The sequence below is a fragment of the Haliotis rufescens genome, unplaced genomic scaffold (genome assembly GCF_023055435.1).
Source record: "Haliotis rufescens isolate VD_foot unplaced genomic scaffold, xgHalRufe1.0.p SCAF_2, whole genome shotgun sequence".
In the NCBI taxonomy this organism is placed as follows: Eukaryota; Metazoa; Mollusca; class Gastropoda; order Lepetellida; family Haliotidae; genus Haliotis; species Haliotis rufescens.
This window is the reverse complement of record NW_025963890.1, coordinates 72780351-72803619: the sequence shown is the minus strand read 5'-3', so window position 1 is coordinate 72803619 and position 23269 is coordinate 72780351. Positions and strand designations below refer to the sequence as shown.

Below are 23269 nucleotides of genomic sequence, written 5' to 3'. Positions count from 1 at the left end.
ATCTGTGTCAGTGAACGCAGACTACCACTCACCCCATCTTTTTAGTGAACATAGGCTACCACTCACCCCATCTGTGTCAGGGAACAAAGACTACCACTCACCCCATCTGTGTCAGTGAACGCAGACTACCACTCCCCCCATCTGTGTCAGTGAACATAGACTACCACTCGCCCCATCTGTCAGTGAACACAGACTACCGCTCCCCTATCTGTGTCAGTGAACATAGACTACCACTCGCCCATCTGTCAGTGAACATAGGCTACCACTCCCCCCGTCTGTGTCAGTAAAAGACTACCCATTACCCCCTCTGTGTCAGTGAACACAGATTAACACTCCCCCCATCTGTGTCAGTGAACACACACTACCACTCCCCCCATCTGTGTCAGTGAACATAGGCTACCACTCCCCCCATCTGTGTCAGTGAACATAGGCTACAACTCCCCCCATCTGTCAGTGAACACAGACTACCACTCCCCCCATCTGTGTCAGTGAACATAGGCTACCACTCCCCCCATCTGTGTCAGTGAACACAGACTACCACTCGCCCCATCTGTCAGTGAACACAGACTACCACTCACCCCATCTGTGTCAGTGAACACAGACTACCACTCGCCCCATCTGTCAGTGAACATAGGCTACAACTCCCTCCATCTGTCAGTGAACACAGACTACCACTCACCCCATCTGTGTCAGTGAACGCAGACTACCACTCCCCCCCATCTGTGTCAGTGAACACAGACTACCACTCGCCCCATCTGTCAGTGAACACAGACTACCACTCCCCCATCTGTGTCAGTGAACACAGACTACCACTCCCCACCATCTGTGACAGTGAACATAGGCTACCACTCCCCCCATCTGTCATTGAACACAGACTACCACTCCCCCCCCCCCCCCATCTGTGACAGTGAACACATACTACCACTCGCCCCATCTGTCAGTGAACACAGACTACCACTCCCCCCCCCCCCCCCCCCCCATCTGTCAGTGAACATAGACTACCACTCACCCAATCTGTGTCAGTGAACAAAGACTACCACTCATCCCATCTGTGTCAGTGAACACAGACTACCACTCATCCCATCTGTGTCAGTGAACATAGGCTACAACTCCCCCCATCTGTCAGTGAACACAGACTACCACTCACCCCATCTGTGTCAGTGAACATAGGCTACCACTCCCCCCATCTGTGTCAGCGAACATAGACTACCCATCACCCCCATCTGCCAGTGAACACAGACTACCACTCTCCCCATCTGTGTCAGTGAACATAGGCTACCACTCCCCCAATCTGTGTCAGTGAACAGAGACTACCACTCCCCCCATCTGTGTCAGCGAACATAGACTACCCATCACCCCCATCTGCCAGTGAACACAGACTACCACTCTCCCCATCTGCGTCAGTGAACATAGACTACCACTCACCCCATCTGTGTCAGTGAACAAAAACTACCACTCATCTGTGTCAGTGAACACAGACTCCCACCCCCCACCCCCCACCCCCCACCCCCACCCACCCCCCCCCACCCCCATCTGTGTCAGTGAACATAGGCTACCACTCCCCCCATCTGTGTCAGTGAACACAGGCTACCACTCACCCGTCTGTGTCAGTGAACATAGGCTACCACTCACCCCATCTGTGTCAGTGAACAAAGACTACCACTCACCCCACATCTCCACCACATCGTCCGATCTCCGTGATACACACAGTATACAAACTACACATCGCCCGATCTCCGTGATCCACACAGTACACAAACTACACATCGCCCGATCACAGCTAAGATTGCCCTTATTAATTATTCACCAACCAAATACAAACAGGTCACAGACAGCAGTTGCAGCAAGCTGTTGCCCAATGCATAATTCTGCATTGAAAACATGTATATAAAACAATCACCAGTGTCAGTATTGAAATGCACCAGACACACGCTCTGTGCATATCATTCTGAAATAATGATTGTTGCGTTCGCCAGTTTCAGAAGGGCAAGGGTCGATCAACCACAAATATCAAATAATAGCTAATAATGCAGCGTTAACCCTCTCTCTCTCACTCACCCACCAACAAGCTGAACCACTACCGCATACTCTCTCTCTCGCCCACCCATAAGCTGAACCACTCACACATACTCTCTCACCACCCACAAGCTGAATTATTCTCACACACTCTCTCTCTCACACACCCACAAGATGAACCCCTCTCACATACTCTCTCACCACCCACAAGCTGAATTACTCTCACATACTCTCTCTCTCACCCACCCACAAGCTAAACAACTCGCACATACTCTCTCTCACCCACCAACAAGATGTACAACTCTCACATACTCTCTCTCACCCACCCACAAGCTAAACAACTCTCACATACTCTCTCACCCACCAACAAGATGAACCACTCTCACATACTCTCTCTCACCCACCCACGAGCTAAACAACTCTCACATACTCTCTCACCCACCAACAAGATGAACCACTCTCACATACTCTCTCACCACCCACAAGCTGAATTACTCTCACATACTCTCTCACCCACCAACAAGATGAACCACTTACACATACTCTCTCACCACCCACAAACTAAAAAACTCTCACATACTCTCTCTCACCCACCAACAAGATGAACCACTCTCACATACTCTCTCTCACCCACCCACAAGCTAAACCACTTCTCTTCCATCCTCACTGGGGCACCCAGTCACCCATGCACACACACACACACATACACGCACACACATACACACATGCACACATGCACACATACACACATGCACACACATACACACACACACATACACACATGCACACATGCACACACACATACACACACACACATACACACATGCACACACACACACACACATGCACACATACACACATGCACACACACATACACACACACATGCACACATGCACGCACACACACACATGCACACATACACACATGCACACAAACACACACACATACACACATGCACACACACACACAAATACACACATGCACACACGCACACACATACACACATGACTCGCCACACGAACAAGGTTATCAATATTGGATATGGGTGTGAATGGACGTGCACATATACGGAAAGTCTTGAACCGAGCCGAGCGATGTGACCCATATTTCCTAGCTGTTTATTACCATGAAGAACATCTGACGACCATCACATCAGTCTTGTGTTACCATGAAGAACATCTGACGACAATCACATCAGTCTTGAGTTACCATGAAGAACATCTGACGACAATCACATCAGTCTTGTGTTACCATGAAGAACATCTGACGACCATCACATCAGTCTTGTGTTACCATGAAGAACATCTGACGACAATCACATCAGTCTAGTGTTACCATGAAGAACATCTGACGACCATCACATCAGTCTTGTGTTACCATGAAGAACACCTGACGGTCATACATCACCCGTGTATTACCCTGAGGAACATCTGACGACCATCACATCAGTCTTGTGTTACCATGAGGAACACCTGACGACCATACATCACCCGTGTATTACCATAAAAAACATCTGACGACCATTACATCACCGTGTGTTACCATGAAAAACATCTGACGACCATTACATCACCGTGTATTACCATGAGGAACACCTGACGACCATACACCACCCGTGTGTTACCATGAGGAACACCTGACGACCATTACATCACCCGTGAATTACCACGAGGAACACCTGACGACCATACATCACCCGTGAATTACCACGAGGAACACCTGACGACCATACATCGTACGTGAATTACCACGAGGAACACCTGACGACCATACATCACCCGTGTATTACTATGAGGAACACCTGACGACCATTATACCACCGTGTGTTACTATGAGGAACACCTGACGACAATACATCACCCGTGAATTACCACGAGGAACACCGGCCGGTCACACATCACCCGTGTATTACCATGAGGAACACATGACGACCATTACACCACCGTGTATTACCACGAGGAACACATGACGGCCATTACATCGCACGTGTTATTAACAATGCCCATGGTTAAAATGATCCGTCAACACATCAGCCATAGTGTACTCTTACCTTTAAAGGACGCGTGGTTTAAGAGTGCAACCAAGCCTTCGATGTCCGATGCAATTTCAACACGATCATAAGAGTCGATGTTTTCGGCATGCAGTGATTTCAAGCCTACATTTATCCTGCATTCAGCAACACTGGCCTGAATGTATGCGGTGTCTTCGTTAATCTGATTATAGCACGATTCTGTCGCCACGTGTACACCACACCGCTAATGTAAAGCGGACGGTGTGGTCCACGCTTCAGTCTAATTTCCCCAGGGACATATATTTGAACACAGTTGCAAAGGTCGGCATTGTGTCATGGCTCAGTCGGACTCCGGGTTGATGAGATCGGGCAACGTGGGTTGGTCAGTTGTGGAGACGTTATGTTGGTACATGGATGAGGGATCTGGCCATCATGGTTGCTGAACCAGGGTGATGCTAGGTTCGGTCGTATGGTTAGACAGATAAGAGACATACGTTTTTAGTTTACGCCAAATATCAAAGAGGGCAATGAAGATGTGTCTCGTCTGTCTGAGCTTCACCATGTCTGATAGATGTAGCATATCACAAACTATCAACTGGGACGCCAGCGGCACGGAGACGACGTGTATATAATAAAATGTATTTCTACATTGCATTACGACAGCTCTGCTCATGTGAGTATGGAGATTACTACACGAGCGGCTGTCGGATACCATTTATCTTACAAGTTGTTGGTAGATGTGTGATTCGGTATGATAGGTCGACCCGTTTATGACAGAGACGTAGTGGTATGCCGGATCGTATATGAAGGATGGTCGGCAGATGAGTGGTTTGTAATCACGGAGAGGTACGTCGGATTACGTGTTGGTCGACCAACTCATATTATTCCGTGACAAGCCGAATAGCGACCCGTGCCCTTCTCGTGGCCATTTTTGCGACCTGGTTCCGTCTAAGCGCAAATGGGCATAGCTATAAGAACTGTCATCTCGTTGCGTAATGATTCACGTATATTTCCGACCCTTGAAGATCCGGGGTAGAATAGGACTTCAGCAACCCAAGCTTGCCGTAAAAGGTGACTATGCTTGTCGTAAGAGGCGACTAACTGGATCGGGTGGTCAGGCTCGCTGACTTTGTTGATGCATGTCATCGTATCCCAATTGCGTGGATCGATGCTTATGATGGCAATCACTAGATTATCCAGACTCGATTATTTACAGCCCGCCTTCATATAGCCTGAATATTGCTGAGTGCGGCGTTAAACAACAAACAAATACGTTTATTTCCCCATATGTCGTATATATTCCAGATGCTATTGAAAACACATCGGAACTTACAGTATTATACAGTAGAATTGAACACATTTGAATGTATCTTGGGTATTTTTTTAAATGCAAGACATATGTAAAATCAAAAATTATTCCTGAGGCATTCTTTGACCGAAGAACTTGAAGTCATACACGCATTCTGATTGGTATATTGTATTTTCGCACATAACATTCATCGATAGAGGGCTGCAAGTTTACGGAAACGGGCAAGTGGTGACGAATGCGGTCAGACGTTTGGTTGTGGGAACGGAGTGGTAAGTAGGTCCGTATTCATACAAAATGTGGTCAGGTAGATAAGTAATGTAATGCCCCGGGTAGAAACGTTGGAACATACCTGAAGTTGGGTCGGGTAGGCTTGAAACGTATTGGGCCTGACATGTTCTTTGAGTCCAGGAACGACCAAATATATCCCACTTAGTTAGGATATCAGATGCCATAAACACCATATAGGCCATTTTGAAGACATTTGTCCCTATCAGCATTTGATTGAGAAGGACATTCCAACAAAAGGCTGTCAGGCAAATGACCAACTGAAGCAGCTGACCGGAAGAGGAAATGGCAATGTCTGTAGTTGTGAACGGGAATAATGTCCACAGCTGAAGATAAAGCACCTCTCCCCTGGGCGATAGTTCCATGAAACATTAATGTGGTGTATTTCGTAACGTCATTCTCCGGCACATGAAGCTCACACCCTCGCACAGTCGTATTGTATGTGCCCCAAGTACAAGCTCCCCCGTTATTCCATCTACGTTCATCTACACTGTATGTGTCCCAAGTACTCTAGCTCCCCCGTTATTCCATCTTCGTTCATCCACACTATATGTGTCCCAAGTACCCTAGTTCCCCCGTTATTCCATCTTCGTACATCCACACTGTATGTGTCCCAAGTACCCTAGCTCCCCCATTTTTCCATCTTCGTTCATCCACACTGTATGTGTCCCAAGTTCGCTGGTCCCCCGTTATTCCATCGCGTTCAGTCACTCTGTATTTTTCCCAAGAGCCCAAGCTCCCCCGCTAATCCACCTTCGTTCAGTCACACTGTCTGTATCCCACGTGCCCTAGCTCCCCCGTTAGTCCTAATTGTTTAGTCACACTGTATGTGTCCCAAGTTCCATAGCTTCCCCGTTATTCCACTTCGTTCAGTCACATTGTATGTATCCCCAGTTCCCACGTCCCCCGTTATTCCACCCTCGTTCAGTCACACTGTATGCGTCCTTAGTGCCATAGTTCCCCGTTATTCCACCGCGTCCTCTTAACATTAAATATCTTATTAAACGGTAAATCAATACCCACGAAGATACTAATATGATTAACCCCGTGTCCTTTGTGTAGAAATCTAATTTGTTTTTGTATCAGACAATGAAGGTATGTACATAGTACCGTGAGGGGTGGTGGGGTAGCCTTGTGGTTAAAACGTTCGCTTGTCACGCCGAAGATCCGGGTTCGATTCCCAACATGGGTACAATGTGTGAAGCCCATTTCCGATGCCCCCCGCCGTGATATTGCTGGAATATTGCTTAAAACCGGGTTAAAACCACGCTTACTCACTCACATAGTACCGTAGAGCGACTGTACGCCGTTGATTGACTAATAAACGATGTCTTTTAAATAGATTGTACTGACACTGGCGATTCGGCTGTAGTCTCTGTGATCGTTGTTTCTGTTTACAGTACGTGCTTTTTTCGTATGTGTGTGTGTGTGTGTGTGTGTGTGTGTGTGTGTGTGTGAGAGAGAGAGAGAGAGAGAGAGAGAGAGAGAGAGAGAGAGAGAGAGAGAGAAAGAGAGTGTGCACACTTCTGTGGTCTACACTTTGTGTGCACACGTCTGTGGTCTACACTTTGTGTGCACACTTCTGTGGTCTACACTTTGTGTGCACGCTTCTGTGGTCTACACTTTGTGTGTACACTGCTGTGGTCTATACTTTGTGTGTACACATCTGTGGTCTACACTTTGTGTGTACACTTCTGTGGTCTACACTTTGTGTGCACACGTCTGTGGTCTACACTTTGTGTGCACACTTCTGTGGTCTACACTTTGTGTGCACGCTTCTGTGGTCTACACTTTGTGTGTACACTGCTGTGGTCTATACTTTGTGTGTACACATCTGTGGTCTACACTTTGTGTGCACACTTCTGTGGTCTACACTTTGTGTGCACACGTCTGTGGTCTACACTTTGTGTGCACACTTCTGTGGTCTACACTTTGTGTGCACGCTTCTGTGGTCTACACTTTGTGTGTACACTGCTGTGGTCTATACTTTGTGTGTACACATCTGTGGTCTACACTTTGTGTGCACACTTCTGTGGTCTACACTTTGTGTGTATACTGCTGTTGTCTATACTTTGTGTGTACACTTCTGTGGTCTACACTACGTGTGAACACTTCTGTGGTCTACACTTTGTGTGTACACTTCTGTGGTCTACACTTTGTGTGTACACTTTTGTGGTCTACACTTCTGTGATGTACACTTCTGTGGTCTACACTTTGTGTGTACACTGCTGTGATCTACACTTTGTGTGTACACTTCTGTGGTCTACACTTTGTGTGTACACTTCTGTGGTCTACACTTTGTGTGCACACTTCTGTGGTCTACACTTTGTGTGCACGCTTCTGTGGTCTACACTTTGTGTGTACACTGCTGTGGTCTATACTTTGTGTGTAGACATCTGTGGTCTACACTTTGTGTGCACACTTCTGTGGTCTACACTTTGTGTGTACACTGCTGTTGTCTATACTTTGTGTGTACACTTCTGTGGTCTACACTTTGTGTGAACACTTCTGTGGTCTACACTTTGTGTGTACACTTCTGTGGTCTACACTTTGTGTGTACACTTTTGTGGTCTACACTTCTGTGATGTACACTTCTGTGGTCTACACTTTGTGTGTACACTGCTGTGATCTACACTTTGTGTGTACACTTCTGTGGTCTACACTTTGTGTGTACACTTCTGTGGTCTACACTTTGTGTGCACACTTCTGTGGTCTACACTTTGTGTGTACACTTCTGTGGTCTACACTTTGTGTGTACACTTCTGTGGTCTACACTTCTGTGATGTACACTTCTGTGGTCTACACTTTGTGTGTACACTGCTGTGATCTACACTTTGTGTGTACACTTCTGTGGTCTACACTTTGTGTGTACACTTCTGTGGTCTACACTTTGTGTGCACACTTCTGTGGTCTACACTTTGTGTGTACACTTCTGTGGTCTACACTTCTGTGATGTACACTTCTGTGGTCTACACTTTGTGTGTACGCTTCTGTGGTCTACACTTCTGTGATGTACACTCTGTGTGTACACTCTGACAGCACGTTTTTGATTATTATTATGATGTGATGCAGGGCTTTGTATATGATATTCACAATTAACGAATAATTACTCTCGGACTCGACCACTTCAAAGGTCTGACCGCCCCTGGAGTTGGGTCCTCGTGTACTTGTTTCCGCGTAATGGCCTCTCCAAGACTAATCAATTGTTTTGTTATACCGAAATTCATTTATAAGTACTTAATCGAATTTCGCAGTCTTCTTTTTGTCACAATTACAATGCAGTCGAGACCTTCTTCAGAAAGATCGGCGAAGCGTGCATTGCCACTCGCAGACGCCATATGCTGTTTTCTTACAGACGAAGTCAATACCGATCACGTGACGAGTCACTACTCGAGGCCAGCGTCGGTAACGTGATTTGCCCAAACCTGTTCGGGTCAGTTTTCTATTGTCTAGTCATCATCTAATTGATTGAATCGTCGTGTGAAATGATTAACCAATGATCAATTAATTAATCAGACAAAGAATATTGATAGAGGTATAATAGCATGCGTTATGATTTTAGTTTAATGTATTGTTTAAATATGGTATGACATATTTGCACGGTGTGTGTGGTACGTAGGCATTTCAATTATTTGGACAGAGACATTTTTTTTGAACGCATAAACAATATTAATTATACACCCGTCACGCTCCTTCAAGCCCCGCTATGATCCACAACCCCCACCCCCACCCCCACCCCCACCCCCACCCCCACCCAGCTGAACTGACACATCGACTAACGTAATTACACGTGTCGAGAGCCTCGCATCACTGGGTACCTTCACCCCTGGCTGCACGGTACTGTCTATATGTTAATACTTCTATACGTAGTCATTCCACTGGAAAATTATACATAACTGTACTCCCGAGAAACGCAGATGCATTGTAATCGATAAATTCTGTCTGAACTTACGTACATTCAGCATAACGGAGTGTTCGTGCGCGATTGTTCGGTTAGCTTGGCAGCAGCATTCTACGGCTTTGTGAGATGCGTGAGTTCCTGAAGCAAAAACAATGCAGTATCTGAGCGTAAGCTTTTCTGTTTCACCTACATCCGCTCACACCGTTAGTCTGCGTGTTCACGCCTGGGCGTGGCGGCTTATCATCCTTTGATCTTAAAGTGTGTTTTATTTTCATAGCGAGGAATCGCATGTGGAAAAGGTTTCATGTGTGTTGCAGACGATTTTTTTAAATGTATGAATAGATGATGGGTTTTTGGGGTGGATATGTTGTATTTGTGTTGCGTTGTGTTGTGTTGTGTTGTGTGTGTATCTGTGTGCATTTGTACGTGCGTGTGTGTGTGCACAGAGACCATATCGGTACCGATATATGGTCTCTGGTGTGTGTGTGTGTGTGCGTGCGTGGTGTGTATGTGCGCGCGCGCGCGCGTGTGTGTGTAGGGCTGTATTGTGGGGGTATGGGAAACTGTGTATTGTGTTGCGTTGTGTTGTGTGTGAATGTATGTGTGTGCATTTGTTCGTGCGTGTGTGTGTGCACAGAGACCATATACCGATATATGGTCTCTGGTGTGTGTGTGTATGTGTGTGTGTGCGTGGTGTGTGCGCGCGCGTGTGTGTAGTGCTGTATTGTGGGGGTATGGGAAGCTGGGTATTGTGTTGCGTTGTGCTGGTGTTGTAATGTGATGCAATGGTGGCGTGGCGTGGCGTGGCGTGGCGTGGCGTGGTGTGGCGTGATATACACGACATGGACACATAATATAAATGCCCCAGTACCTTACTACTCCCAGCTTACTATCGAACATTGCGCTGTGTTTGGAGAGTCAGGAATGCGGCAGACCACAGGTGCTCACCGAGTTCTAGGAAGTCATATATCACAACTTAAACACAGCATGACATGAGTGGCGAGGTTCCTTCCAGAACGCCAGTGTAGTGTAATATGCTTGCAATGGATCACTTGTGGGGAGAGCGGGGGAGGGAAAGGGTAGGGGTGTGTGTCGAGAAGGTTAATGATTACGCTAACGACTGGTACTTCGGTGGGGAGGTAAAACTGAAAACAAGGATCTATATTTAAAACAAGTTCCTCGCTCATCGGAAAACACAGAAGAGGAATCAGGATAATTCAATTGAGTTTAACGTGTAAAGACCCTTTCTCGAGGATACAGCCAATGGCCCCTAAATAGCTTCTCTGACGTCATTGTTTCTTGAAGCTTGGTAATTAACACTTCGACACACTTCTGACGCAATACAAATCCGTCTGTGCCTAATATTCAGCAACCCCTCCCCCCGCCGCCAAACTCCACCGCCCCACACCCACTTCACCCAGTTTGTCCTTCCACTTCATCACACCATTCCAATTCTCTTGAAGTCTGTGTACGGATCGTTACAGAATAACTCTAGTAACAGTAAAGTAATAAAACACGAACAAAATACAGACCATGCCAATCCTTCTTCTCAATAACGATTCTCAGGGGATTATATCCTGATGAACAAAATCGATAGAAAAGAAAAAAATCCCATTTAAGCATCAGAATCGTCTGTCCGTGTTTGGGATGGTATTGGCAGCGGCTGATCGCCTGCCCAAACTACCATTCTGGCACAGATCAGACTGAAATACCCACTCATTGGAGGAAATACAGAGCTAAATGAAACTCAGTAGAATATAAAGGCCCCGTGTAAACCCCTTGCAAACATCCCGTTGAGAGTTTATACACGGAACATGCACCTTAGGTCTTCGTTGTACTGCTTAAATTCATTTGTAAATAAAGGCGACAAAACCCTTTCCATATGGAAAAGAAATCTCTGCTTAACGCGGAGTCGAGTGTACGCATGTGTTTAAAATTAAATTGTCATTGTGTTCATTGAAATTCTTGTATTCTGATTAGCTGAATTGATCACGTGTTATTGCATTCATTTCCTAATGAATGTAAAAACGTTAAGCCACGCCCACTGAAGCGGACTACTTTTATTACTACGGAATGTTGGGAATCCCAATATTACAGTCCAGGGAATTCCCTGTCTGCTCACGTGTATCGTCATGCGCAGGACATTTAGCGAAATTCATGCATATTCATTGTCCAAACAACCCTTTGGGACAGATGGCCGAGATGGAATGAAACAGCAAACGTGCAGGCTCGCTCGTCTGGTTTTTCCCCCCACTCACCTCGGTTCCACAACTTTCATGTCTTAGGCTTTCATTTCTAACCACCATTTTTCCAACTGTGTCTTTCCGTTCTCAGGGACCTAATGTTTTAATCTGGCGGCAACTGACCATGCCATTTGAAACAGCCGCCTTCTCCCGGACATATTTGTTCCGGGTCGTTACAGTCTGACTGTTGCAGTTCTTCTCGTCTCTTGCCTTGATTGACAGGTCCTATGAACATTGTTTGGATCTTACTCTCCGTTGATTGGCTACTGACGTTGTAGGCGTGTCAAGTTATGTGCATATTAAACAATCACCTGATTCATGTCACGCCACAGTATGTATTCCTACACTCGGAATGTTTATCAATCTCGTCATTTTTGTCTGCTTTGATATATACAACTGTTTTTGGTTAAACTGTTGTAGATAAAACATGTTTTCGCTGTCGAATGTACTTATGCATTTGTTTAGGTTCATTGAGGTATGAATCGACAAACGGATGTGCAAACTTTTGTAAGAATCCGCTACGCAGATTCATTCAGTTTGCACATCGGTTTCATAACTCAATGAACCGAAAAAAATACACAGTCAATCCTTAAATGAACAACTAGGAAATAATATTGATGACACCAGGTGTTCGTGAGAAGGTAAGCATATCCTTCACCACGGGAGGCTCCCGTCACAAACACATGCAAAGGCAAGTTAATTGTTCATCTGAAAAAACCCATTGTCAAGTCAAAATAGGGAGTTGCATCGGACATCATTCTTGTCACTGATGCGTCATATTTGGAAATGGCCTCCACCTGTCTACCATTACATTTTTGAGAGCTTCACTGAGGTCTTGAATGTTGTAACCTTGAAATTCTTGAAATCTAAGACTAGCCCAGACCCACTTCATTTTTTTCTAGTTCAGACAAGAGGCCTTGCATTGGTACACACATGTGGTTCAAATCAGTACCATTGCCGATTATAGGTGCGCATACACAAAGTCCTCCATGTATAATCTCGAAGGATTGACTTGGGTAATAATAATTTTAACGAAAAGCTCATGTCGTTCCCCCGAGGTAATATTGACAGTGTCACGCGTTGCAGTTGTCATAGCGACCGACTCATGACGTTTGTCTGACTGAATATTAATTCCAAAGGTTAATTACCATTGAACCATGACATGTCTCTGTCTCGAATCACTTAATTGCCATTCCTTACAAGATGCTAATCCCCATTAGTAATCCCTCATTACCATTGTATATTGCTCATTGACTATCAGCCAACCTGAACGAGCTGTGCAACTGTCATTTCCCATTAACTACTGTTATACTGATGACATGATCCATGTGGCCTTGGCCAAATAAGCCTTGTTCCAGAGACGGAGAGGACGGCCTCACTCTTAGACTAGCTAGGGTAAAGCTAGGTGTGGACTGACATCTAGTCTCTGAAACGAACATGTTTTACAGAAATACAACTGTTGTTAAATTAAACTAGTGTCCAAAAGAAACGATACCAACTTATTTTCAAAATTGTTTTTTACTAAGTGAATTGTCAAGTATGAAAACATGCCAATTCGTATTGCACATCCCAAACACAGCATAGTCGATAAAAAATACCGGGAACACGTGATCACTTCCGGGAAAAAACGTAAATTTCGTGAAAGTGACATTTCCCTCTCTAGCATGTTCTGCACGTGCATAAAAACTGTATAAAACGGCTGATCAGACACGTTGATATCACAGCAACAAAAAGAATACAAGATATGCCACGTTTGACAGCCATCGAGAGAGAGAGAGCCGTTGGAATGGTCCAACAAGGAGCGTCACACGTCGACGTCGCCAGAAGGTTGGGCTGCGCACGCATCACTATCACCAGTCGTCACGATATGGCTGAAATATTGCCGATGTGACGTAAAGCAGTACCTCACTCACTCACTCACTCACTCACTCACTATCACCAGGTTGATGCAGCGGTTACGTCAGACAGGTCAGACGTCAGACAGGCCCAGGAGTGGAAGACCACGAGTAACCACGCCCCGTGAAGATCGTTACATCCGGGTATTACACCTGAGGAACCGCACCGTAACAGCGACCTCCACGGCGGCTACAGCACTGGGACACTGGATCAGTCGACAGACCGTCTACAGGAGACTACGGCAGTATGGTATCCGGCCACGTCATCCCTACCGCGGACCGCTCCTGACGCCTCGACACCGGAACAACAGACTGATCTGGGCCAGGCGAGTTCGACGTTGGCAACGGCGGGACTGGGCACGTGTTATGTTCTCTGATGAGAGCAGATTCCTCATCTTCAGAAACGATGGACGGCAGCTTGTATACCGACGATTTGGTGAACGTTTGGCGCCTAACTGTATCCAACAGGTCCGGCCGTTTGGAGGTGGAGGGTTAATGGTTTGGGGTGGCATATGTGGTGACGTCAAAACGATGCTTGTCGTAATTCGTGGAAACCTGAATGCACAGCGTTATCTTGATGACATCCTACGGCCTGTTGTGGTGCCCTTTATTCAGCAACAGCCTCGTGGACTCCTTTTCCAACATGACAATGCAAGGCCACACACAGCAAGATTGACACAGAACTTCCTTGCCAACGCCAACGTACAGGTTTTTGCCATGGCCCGCATGTTCACCGGACATGAATCCCATGAGCACTTATGGGACCACCTCGATCGGCAAATCCGACGTCGCCGTGTGCCTCCAGTCAACGTACAGGACTTGGAACGATGTCTCCTCGAGGAATGGCAACGCATCACTCCCAACGTCATCAGACGTTTGACGTCATCAGTCCGTAGGCGTGTTCTGGCATGTATTGATGCTCACGGTGGACATACCCGCTACTGACTTGACTTTGAGACGTGTGGTGTGACATTTCCCGTTGTTTCTGTGATCAGTGCTCTAACGAAATGTTCATTTTTCGACCCCATCCATCTTTAAAGGCTTGTCATATTGGTTGTACAGATTTTATTGACATGAAATTTTTGTACAGATTTTGTGAAAGGATTTCTCAAAAGCATAACACCAATCCTAAACTTCTGCATTGTTTAGTTTTTCTTTTATGTCGTTGCAAACAGGTGGTATCGTTTCTTTTGGACACTAGTTTATTATTATAAAATATGATAAAAAGGAGCTCAAAGACTTTCTTCATTTTCAGATAACAGTAATCTAGACTTGCCAACATTAAAGACTATGGTATGTGTGACGGGACACCAACACAAGTACCACTACCACGATATGCTGACTTCGCATTTAGTGCTTTTTGTATTGATCTACCTGTTTAGCGCAAAACAATGTATATAGCCCAAGCTATATCGAATCGTTGCTGCCACCTCACATCCGACCTAGAACGGTACCCCATCCCTCGCCTATGCAAGTGTGCCCCGGCATAACTTTCCAAGCCACATGCACGTGTAACCCACACGAACAGGGAGGAGTTGATTTGGTGGCGTGGGTTTGGTTCAACGCTGCTTTGAATAGTACATGTATTCAAGTAATATCATGGCGTGTCAGTTCAACGTGAGAATAAATCTCAAAGTGATGTAGGTCTCAGACGTATTGGTTAAACACAGGAACACGGGCTTGGTGCTGACAAACCAAGAATATAATCGGGGCGAACAAGGATTCGAACTCTTTCGGATATGACATGCTTCTAGCCGGACCTTTCCCGTACCTCATTGCAGCAATGTGTATGGTTCATAACACGGTAGGAAGTGCCGGTCTCTTGTTGAAAAGATATGTTACCATCCTAAAGGCCAGCCAACTCAAGTCATGAAGGACAAAGAAACGCCATGTAACAAGAGTGAAAACACAAGGCCATCTCTAAACTAGGTCAAGAACAAGTCCGTCGATGCCAAGCCTTCCCTGATCAAGAATCGTAGCGAGTCTGCGGATACTTCCCTCTTCAATATTTCGATCCAACAAAGGACCAAACAAGGACACTCGTCTATGCCACAGATATCCCACCACAGCCATCACCATGCATGCGCAGACCCTGCTAATATATAGCACTTATAATGCGTGTGTGTGTGTGTGTGTGTGTGTGTGTGTGTGTGTGTGTGTGTGTGTGTGTGTGTGTGTGTGTGTGTGTGTGTGTGTGTGTGTGTGTGTGTGTGTGTGTGTGTGTGTGGCTGCTTGTACTAGTCCGGACTAATGCCAATTTTGTAGTGCTCGCCTATTAAGATACCACGCCACAGTGTACCATGAATACCCCACTCAGACACAGTATACTGACTCAGAGCCGACCAGTCTTTGTTTTAGCCCATTAATGCCGAGCGCCAGGTAGGGTAACAACAAGCACAATCTTTTAACGTCTTTTGGTATGACGCGGCCGGGGATCAATCCCCGGACCTCCCGTTTTCGTCTGTATCATATGTGACCATATGTAAGTTAAGCCATGTTTGATAATAACCAGTGTATTAGTGCCTAATGTGTCTTTGTGAAGCCGACCTTCTCACAAAGGTACAAAGTATTAGGTGTACGAGAAATGGTCCATTGTCCCATGTGGGGAATAGAGCCTGGACCTTGGGGGTTACGAATGAAGAGTTCAACCACCAGATTACCCCATCGCTCCTTAACCGCGTGTGAACGACGCGCTTTGGAGTTAATACAATTTTGAAGAGGTTGTATTCTTGAAATATTGTAAATGCTTCCCGACTACTTCCATATTTCTGCGGGAATCACCGAATATTCCCTGGCTTGGCGAACAGACGAGTGGAAACAATGTTTTTGTCTTTTTGACAGTTTGACCTTGAAGTCACCGCCGTTACAGACAGTCGAAACTTAATTTCATTGTGACTGCATATTTCGTGAACAAATTAAAAAAAGTCTTACCTGAAACCTGTCGATTAAATGTCTAGGCAGATATTTGCGTTCAGCTTTATTCAAGTTATGGTCTGTGGATTGAAAACACCTCTTTTCGACATATGTTAGAGTGAGTTAGTGAGTTGGCTAGGGACACTACTTCGGGGTCATACGGGAGGAGATCTCTAAGTAATGTATGTAGTAGACGCTTATCACATTTGAAATCAACGAGGACGTGTATGACGCAGACAAACCAAGGACCATAAGCAGTAAAATCTTGGAATCGAACCACGCTCAGAGGATCCTAGTACTACAAAGGGATGCAACTGTGCATAAATAATTTTGGCACCACTGGGCTATTATAATCACATATCGGGTGCAGGTTAGCCTAGTGGCTAAAGGGCTCGCTCGTCACGCCGAACACCCGGGTTCGATTCCCAACACGGGTCCAATATATGAAGCCCTTTCTGGTGTTCCCGGTAGTGCTATGGCGGGAATATTCATGTAACGGCGTTAAACTCTATTCACTCTCAAAATCATCTTCAAATGAAACCCTAATTTGGCAATAATGACTCACAGCTGACAACCTAGTTCAACGAAGTTGCATACAGTACACTACGTTTATAACGAATATGCTTATAACGAACTGACGGATATAACGAACTTATTTTTAGTTCCGGCCATTTGCTGTATGTGTGCTTATAACGAAGTACGGTTAAAAGGAACTAAAATTTGTGGTCCCCTTGAGTTCGTAATAACCGTAGTTTACATAAATGAACACATACAAAGTGAACGTCAGGTCTGATCCTACACGCTATGCATCGCTCGGGGCTCCGAACATATGTCGACACATTGTTTGCCTTTTAGTTCAATTATACGATTATTGTTATGTAAACAGTTGAACGCTTGCCCAAATCATTCGAACATGGAAATCAATCATGCTGCCAACTGTTTCTGTGATCGAGAGCATGGTTCGATGTTTAAACCAGGCTATCATACTGGAAATTAAGAGAACTCACGAATGACCGTCTGCCCGTTCAATTATCAACATCCTGTAACACTGTGATACACGTTTGGTAATGGGTGAAGAATTTGTGTGTTGTGGATAGGGTTTGACGGAAGTGACAGTATCATATCGATCGGAATTAGATCGTATTCAAAACAAGAAATGATCGAAGTATCGATTTAGTTGCACTGAGATAAACAGTGCTTATTGGTGAGTTACATCGTCGTGTGCCAACCACTGTGCCATCGGGTACACCGCCATCGACCAGAACACGAACAAGTGCTCTGAAGGGAGTCTGATAGGTATTTAGAAGTTGGAAGAACATGAATACATGACACTTTTTATGGATAGCAACGTTCCAGAGCTACTTCTTGCTCCTTCATCAGGTGAATGCAGAGGACGTGCATAAAGTTAATATCATGATATGTTTACACAAGGTGGGATGGATGTACGCAGATAACAGTATAATGACAAAGCCAGTCAGAATGAAGTCCCCGTTCAGCCCCCGACGTCTGTCTTTGTGTGTTCTCTGCCCCCTGCCCTCCCCCCCCCCCCCCCCCCCCCCCCGCGGCTGGCTACGGCACTGATCTTTATGATGGCTAGACAGCTCCCACTCACCAGTACTTGTAAGTGAATAAATTTTGTTTAACCCGCTTTGAATAATATTTCAGTTATGTCGCCACGTGTTAACGTGATGTGGAAGGATGCCAAAGTGATGTCAATATTAGACGGTTACCACATTAAAATGGTGGAACCCAAAGGCACAGGTATGATGCTGACAAACCTAAAAACATAAAATCAAGGAGAATCTGGGATTTGAAAACACAATCATAGGTTTCTGGCACGCCTAAGGGACGCAACGAATTCACAGCGAATTGCGGCGCCATAGTCGGCTGGACCATCCGTGCTTCATTTTACTAGAAATACATTAACATCAGTATTGGAGTTCTTAAGTATAGATTCTTTTCGAGACAACCAAATGAAGAGTTGATGGAATGTTCTAGCCGAGACGCGTAAATGAGGATTTAATGGAATCTTCTAAAGATAGTCTGCATATATTGGAACTCAGTATCAAACGATCATTGCATTCCTAATTTCGGATAAGTAAGTCATTAACTTACCGATGTGAAATGAAGAGTATCCAAAGTTCGCTTAAGAACAATAAACATTTGAACCAAATCCCTTGAGGAAAACACACAGCAGGACAAAAGACATGTATTAATACAATGGTTGTATTCATGCTTCTTTACTTCCAGTTGTATCGGGCATACGCTGGCATATACACTCGCATATACACGCGCATATACACGCGAATATACTAATCAAACGTGTTGTGTCTTCACTAGTTCATCATCAGCAAGGGGAAGATGCTCAATGGTGATGTGTGTCTTGCAAACACCCCGCATCGGACCCTACATGGACAGTATCAATCACGTCCATGTTTAATTCATACTTCCCGATGACATTTTTCTATCCATACAGAGAGCACAGGCATTTGTGAGCTTGCATCTCGTTTTATTTGCCGTCGTTTGAAATGAAATGGATGAATTATTGCGTATCGGTGAAAGACCGACGCTTTTTATGACAAAAGTCATGAAGCAGCTAATTATTTGTCAAGCTCTCATTTAACGACAGCAATAAGGATGCTGCTACATTGCACTTGGAGTAATCACTAATCTTTAGGGTCTTTTCAAATATAAAAAGAAAATGAGTTCTGGTTCAGTGGGATTCCCGATAATTCTCTTTATGAGCAGGAATACCTTTACTTAGTTATCAATCGTTTACAAACAGGACATTTATGTCACTATGGTAGTTTTATCATTGTAATTACCATGGCCCTGAATGTATTCACACTGTGGCGTCGCATGCTTTATTTCTAACAAGCTGTATATTTCAAAATATGTTCTTTCGTTTCACAATGCATTGTTGGAAATATATATTGCCTATGTCAAACACTGACCCCTGTTTGAAAGGAATATGATGGTATTAAGCTACCTTCATTACGAAACCTAAACCAGTCAATTTTTGCACTTGCCTAGCCACGCATTAACCGAGTTTCAATGCCTTGTTGGAAATATATATTGCCTATGTCCAACACTGACTCATTCTGTTTGGAAGGAATATGATGGTATTAAGTTACTCGCATGCCTTCATTACGAAACCTAAACCAGTCAATTTTTGCACTTGCCTAGCCACACATTAACCGAGTTTCAATGCCTTTTGTGTTGTATTTTTGTCCATTTAATTACCTAAGTTCCCCATAAAAATGTCAGGCGCGAAATAAATGATTAATTAATACAAGACAATCAATAAACGATAGCATGGCAGACAGTGTTTATGGATGAAAAAATGTAATGTCAATATAACGTTAACCTATACGTGATGGTGTCTGTCAGTACATACTAGATATAGAGCAGCAGGATGAATGATGGCTCACACCCTCCCCCTCTCCCCCTCACTCTCTCCCGCCCTACCCCGGCACCCCACCTCCACACCCGGAAGCAAACACGTGTCGATACTAAGGCTTGTCCCTGGCACAGCTGGCTCACATTACTACAGTGTACAAATCTTTACTATTCCCAATTCTTCAAAACATCCAAGCTCTATCAGCACAGTCTTCGTCGTATAAGGTCATAGAGCGTTTGTGCGTGTATGTGGCTGAGTCGGGTATTTCTAAGATAGCGTTTGTACTCGCCAGGGGGATGATTGGGTGCATGCAGAGTGACTGTGTTGGAATAGGGATGACTAAGTACAAAGGGAAGAGGGCACAGCAGCAAGTGCAGGGGGGAAACTGATTGGGTACATGTGAATGGGTATATGTGGAAATAGACATGTTTGGTAGAAACTAAATGGGTACATGCGAATGGGTATATGTGGAAATAGACATGTTTGGTAGAAACTAAATGGGTACATGTGAATGGGTATATGTGGAAATAGAGGTGTTTGGTAGAAACTAAATGGGTACATGCGAATGGGTATATGTGGAAATAGACATGTTTGGTAGAAACTGATTGGGTACATGTGAATGGGTATATGTGGAAATAGACATGTTTGGTAGAAACTAAATGGGTATATGTGAATGGGTATATGTGGAAATAGACATGTTTGGTAGAAACTGAATGGGCACATGTGAATGGGTATATGTGGAAATAGACATGTTTGGTAGAAACTAAATGTGTATATGTTAATGGGTATATGTGGAAATAGAGGTGTTTGGTAGAAACTGACTGGGCACATGTGAATGGGTATATGTGGAAATAGACATGTTTGGTAGAAACTAAATGTGTATATGTGAATGGGTATATGTGGAAATAGACATGTTTGGTAGAAACTAAATGGGTATATGTGAATGGGTATATGTGGAAATAGAGATGTTTGGTAGAAACTGATTGGGTACATGTTAATGGGTATATGTGGAAATAGACATGTTTGGTAGAAACTAAATGGGTATATGTGAATGGGTATATGTGGAAATAGACATGTTTGGTAGAAACTGATTGGGTACATGTTAATGGGTATATGTGGAAATAGACATGTTTGGTAGAAACTAAATGGGTATATGTGAATGGGTATATGTGGAAATAGACATGTTTGGTAGAAACTAAATGGGTATATGTGAATGGGTATATGTGGAAATAGACATGTTTGGTAGAAACTAAATGGGTACATGTGAAAGGGTATATGTGGAAATAAACATGTTTGGTAGAAACTGAATGGGTATATCTGGAAATAGAGATGTTTGGTAGAAGCTGAATGGATATATGTAGAAATAGAGATGTTTGGTAGAAACTAAATGGATATATGTAGAAATAGAGATGTTTGGTAGAAGCTGAATGGATATATGTAGAAATAGACATGTTTGGTAGAAACTAAATGGGTACATGTGAATGGGTATATGTGGAAATAGACATGTTTGGTACAAACTGAATGGGTATAACTGGAAATAGAGATGTTTGGTAGAAGCTGAATGGATATATGTAGAAATAGAGATGTTTGGTAGAAGCTGAATGGATATATGTAGAAATAGAGATGTTTGGTAGAAGCTGAATGGGTACATTTGGAGTGGACATGTTTGGCAGAAGCTGAGTAGGCTTGGTAGGGAAACTAATCGATCACAATGTTGATTTGTTCAGCTATCAGTGACGGGACGCGGATCAATACCAATACACATGTGGTCATCGGTGTTTGCCTTCATCACTGTGTTTAGAGGCACAGCAAACAGGAAGTCCCTTGTAAATATTTAACAGTAACTGTTATGTACACATTTATCAGTTGTCTTTGACCACAAGAAGTAGGTTATTCCAATCGAGTAATTTTACAACCACGAGATCACAATGCGGCCCATTATCTACCAAGCACTCAACAAACAAATCATTGCTTTAATGATATTTCCATCGAAGGCGATGTCGTAATTCTTTTCCTCTTTGTCGACGTGTTTAGAGAGATTTGACCTAGTTATCGAACCAATATAGGTGAGATGAAATGGGGTTTAACTTCTCGATCAAGATTATTGCACTTATATAGTACCGTGCATGTGCGCGCGCGCGCGCGCGCGCGTGTGTGTGTGTGTGTGTGTGTGTGTGTGTGTGTGTGGCTGCTTGTACTAATGCCAATTTGATGGGATTAGCCCACTGAGATGCCCTCTCGCAGTTTAACATGAATACCCCACTCAGAAACAGTATACTGACTCCGAGCCGACCAGTCCTCTTAATACCAAGCGCCAGAAATGGTAACAACAAGTACCATCTTTTAACGTCTTTTAATATGACGCGGCCGGGGATCGAACACCGGACCTCCCGCTCTACGGGCGCATGCTCTACCACTAGACCACGTAGGCGGTCTTCAAACCACAATATCCATACTATTGTAGCATCTGTCGAGACTTAACTGTCCTTTGTTGTTGATGGAAACTGTAAAGAAGTGAAGTCTACCTGTACACAAGTCGACCACCATAGAAGGAACACGTGGAATAATACAACTGTGACATAATTGGGTGGCATGCAGACAATCATGTTGTTTGTTTGTTTGTTTGTTTGCTGTTAACGCCGCATCAACCAAGTCAGCAAGTCCGATCACCTGATCCTGTTAGTCGCCTCTTACGTCAAGCACAGTCGACTTATTTGCGGCAAGCATGGGTTGCTGAAGACCTATTCCACCCCGGATCTTCACGGGTAGACGTTGGTGTGATGAACAAGGAGACGTTACCATGCATCAACACTTGAGGCGAAGTCTCGGCGTAGGTTCTGACACCTTTATCCAACATATGATCAATTGATAGCAGTGTTATATTCTTCCCCAAAAGAAGTTGTCCTTGTTTACTGTATCAGTTAACAGTGTTAAGTGGGAGTCACAGCAGCCCTGGATTGCACAAACTCTCATTAATCGCAGTTACATTGCATTCAGTCAGTTCTGGCTATGGTCAACCGACTACCTCATCACCGCTTCCGCCGATGTTCTCAATCTGATCTCCTGAATATATCCACCATTCCCTCTGACTTCAATCTGACTCTGACTGCATCAATCTGACTCTGACTGCATCAATCTGACTCTGACTGCATCAATCTGACAACAACTTTTCGTTTTTCCTACTTTAATATTTCTGATATCGGGGTAGCTTTGTAATTAAATCTCATTACACCGAAATCCCGGTCAATTCTTCAGATGGGTACTACAGTAAACTACGGTTAAAACGAACTTGAAG

The 23269-nt window shown here is 44.5% G+C and overlaps 1 protein-coding gene across 9 annotated transcripts in view; it reads right to left on the bottom strand.

Annotated features, from left to right (window-relative positions):
• Window positions 1-23269, bottom strand: part of LOC124133207 — a 45524-nt gene that overhangs the window by 4854 nt on the left and 17401 nt on the right. Inside the window, exon 2 of one of the 9 annotated variants that reach the window (XM_046497501.2) lies at window positions 9575-9661. The exons of 5 other annotated variants lie outside the window; for them this stretch is intronic. The gene's annotated coding sequence lies outside the window, so the exon portion shown is untranslated. Of the gene's footprint in view, window positions 1-1667; window positions 1747-4067; window positions 4214-9574; window positions 9662-23269 lie in introns of those variants that run through there. 3 more of the 9 variants (XM_046497500.2, XM_046497504.2, XM_046497505.2) reach the window with 3 other exon arrangements.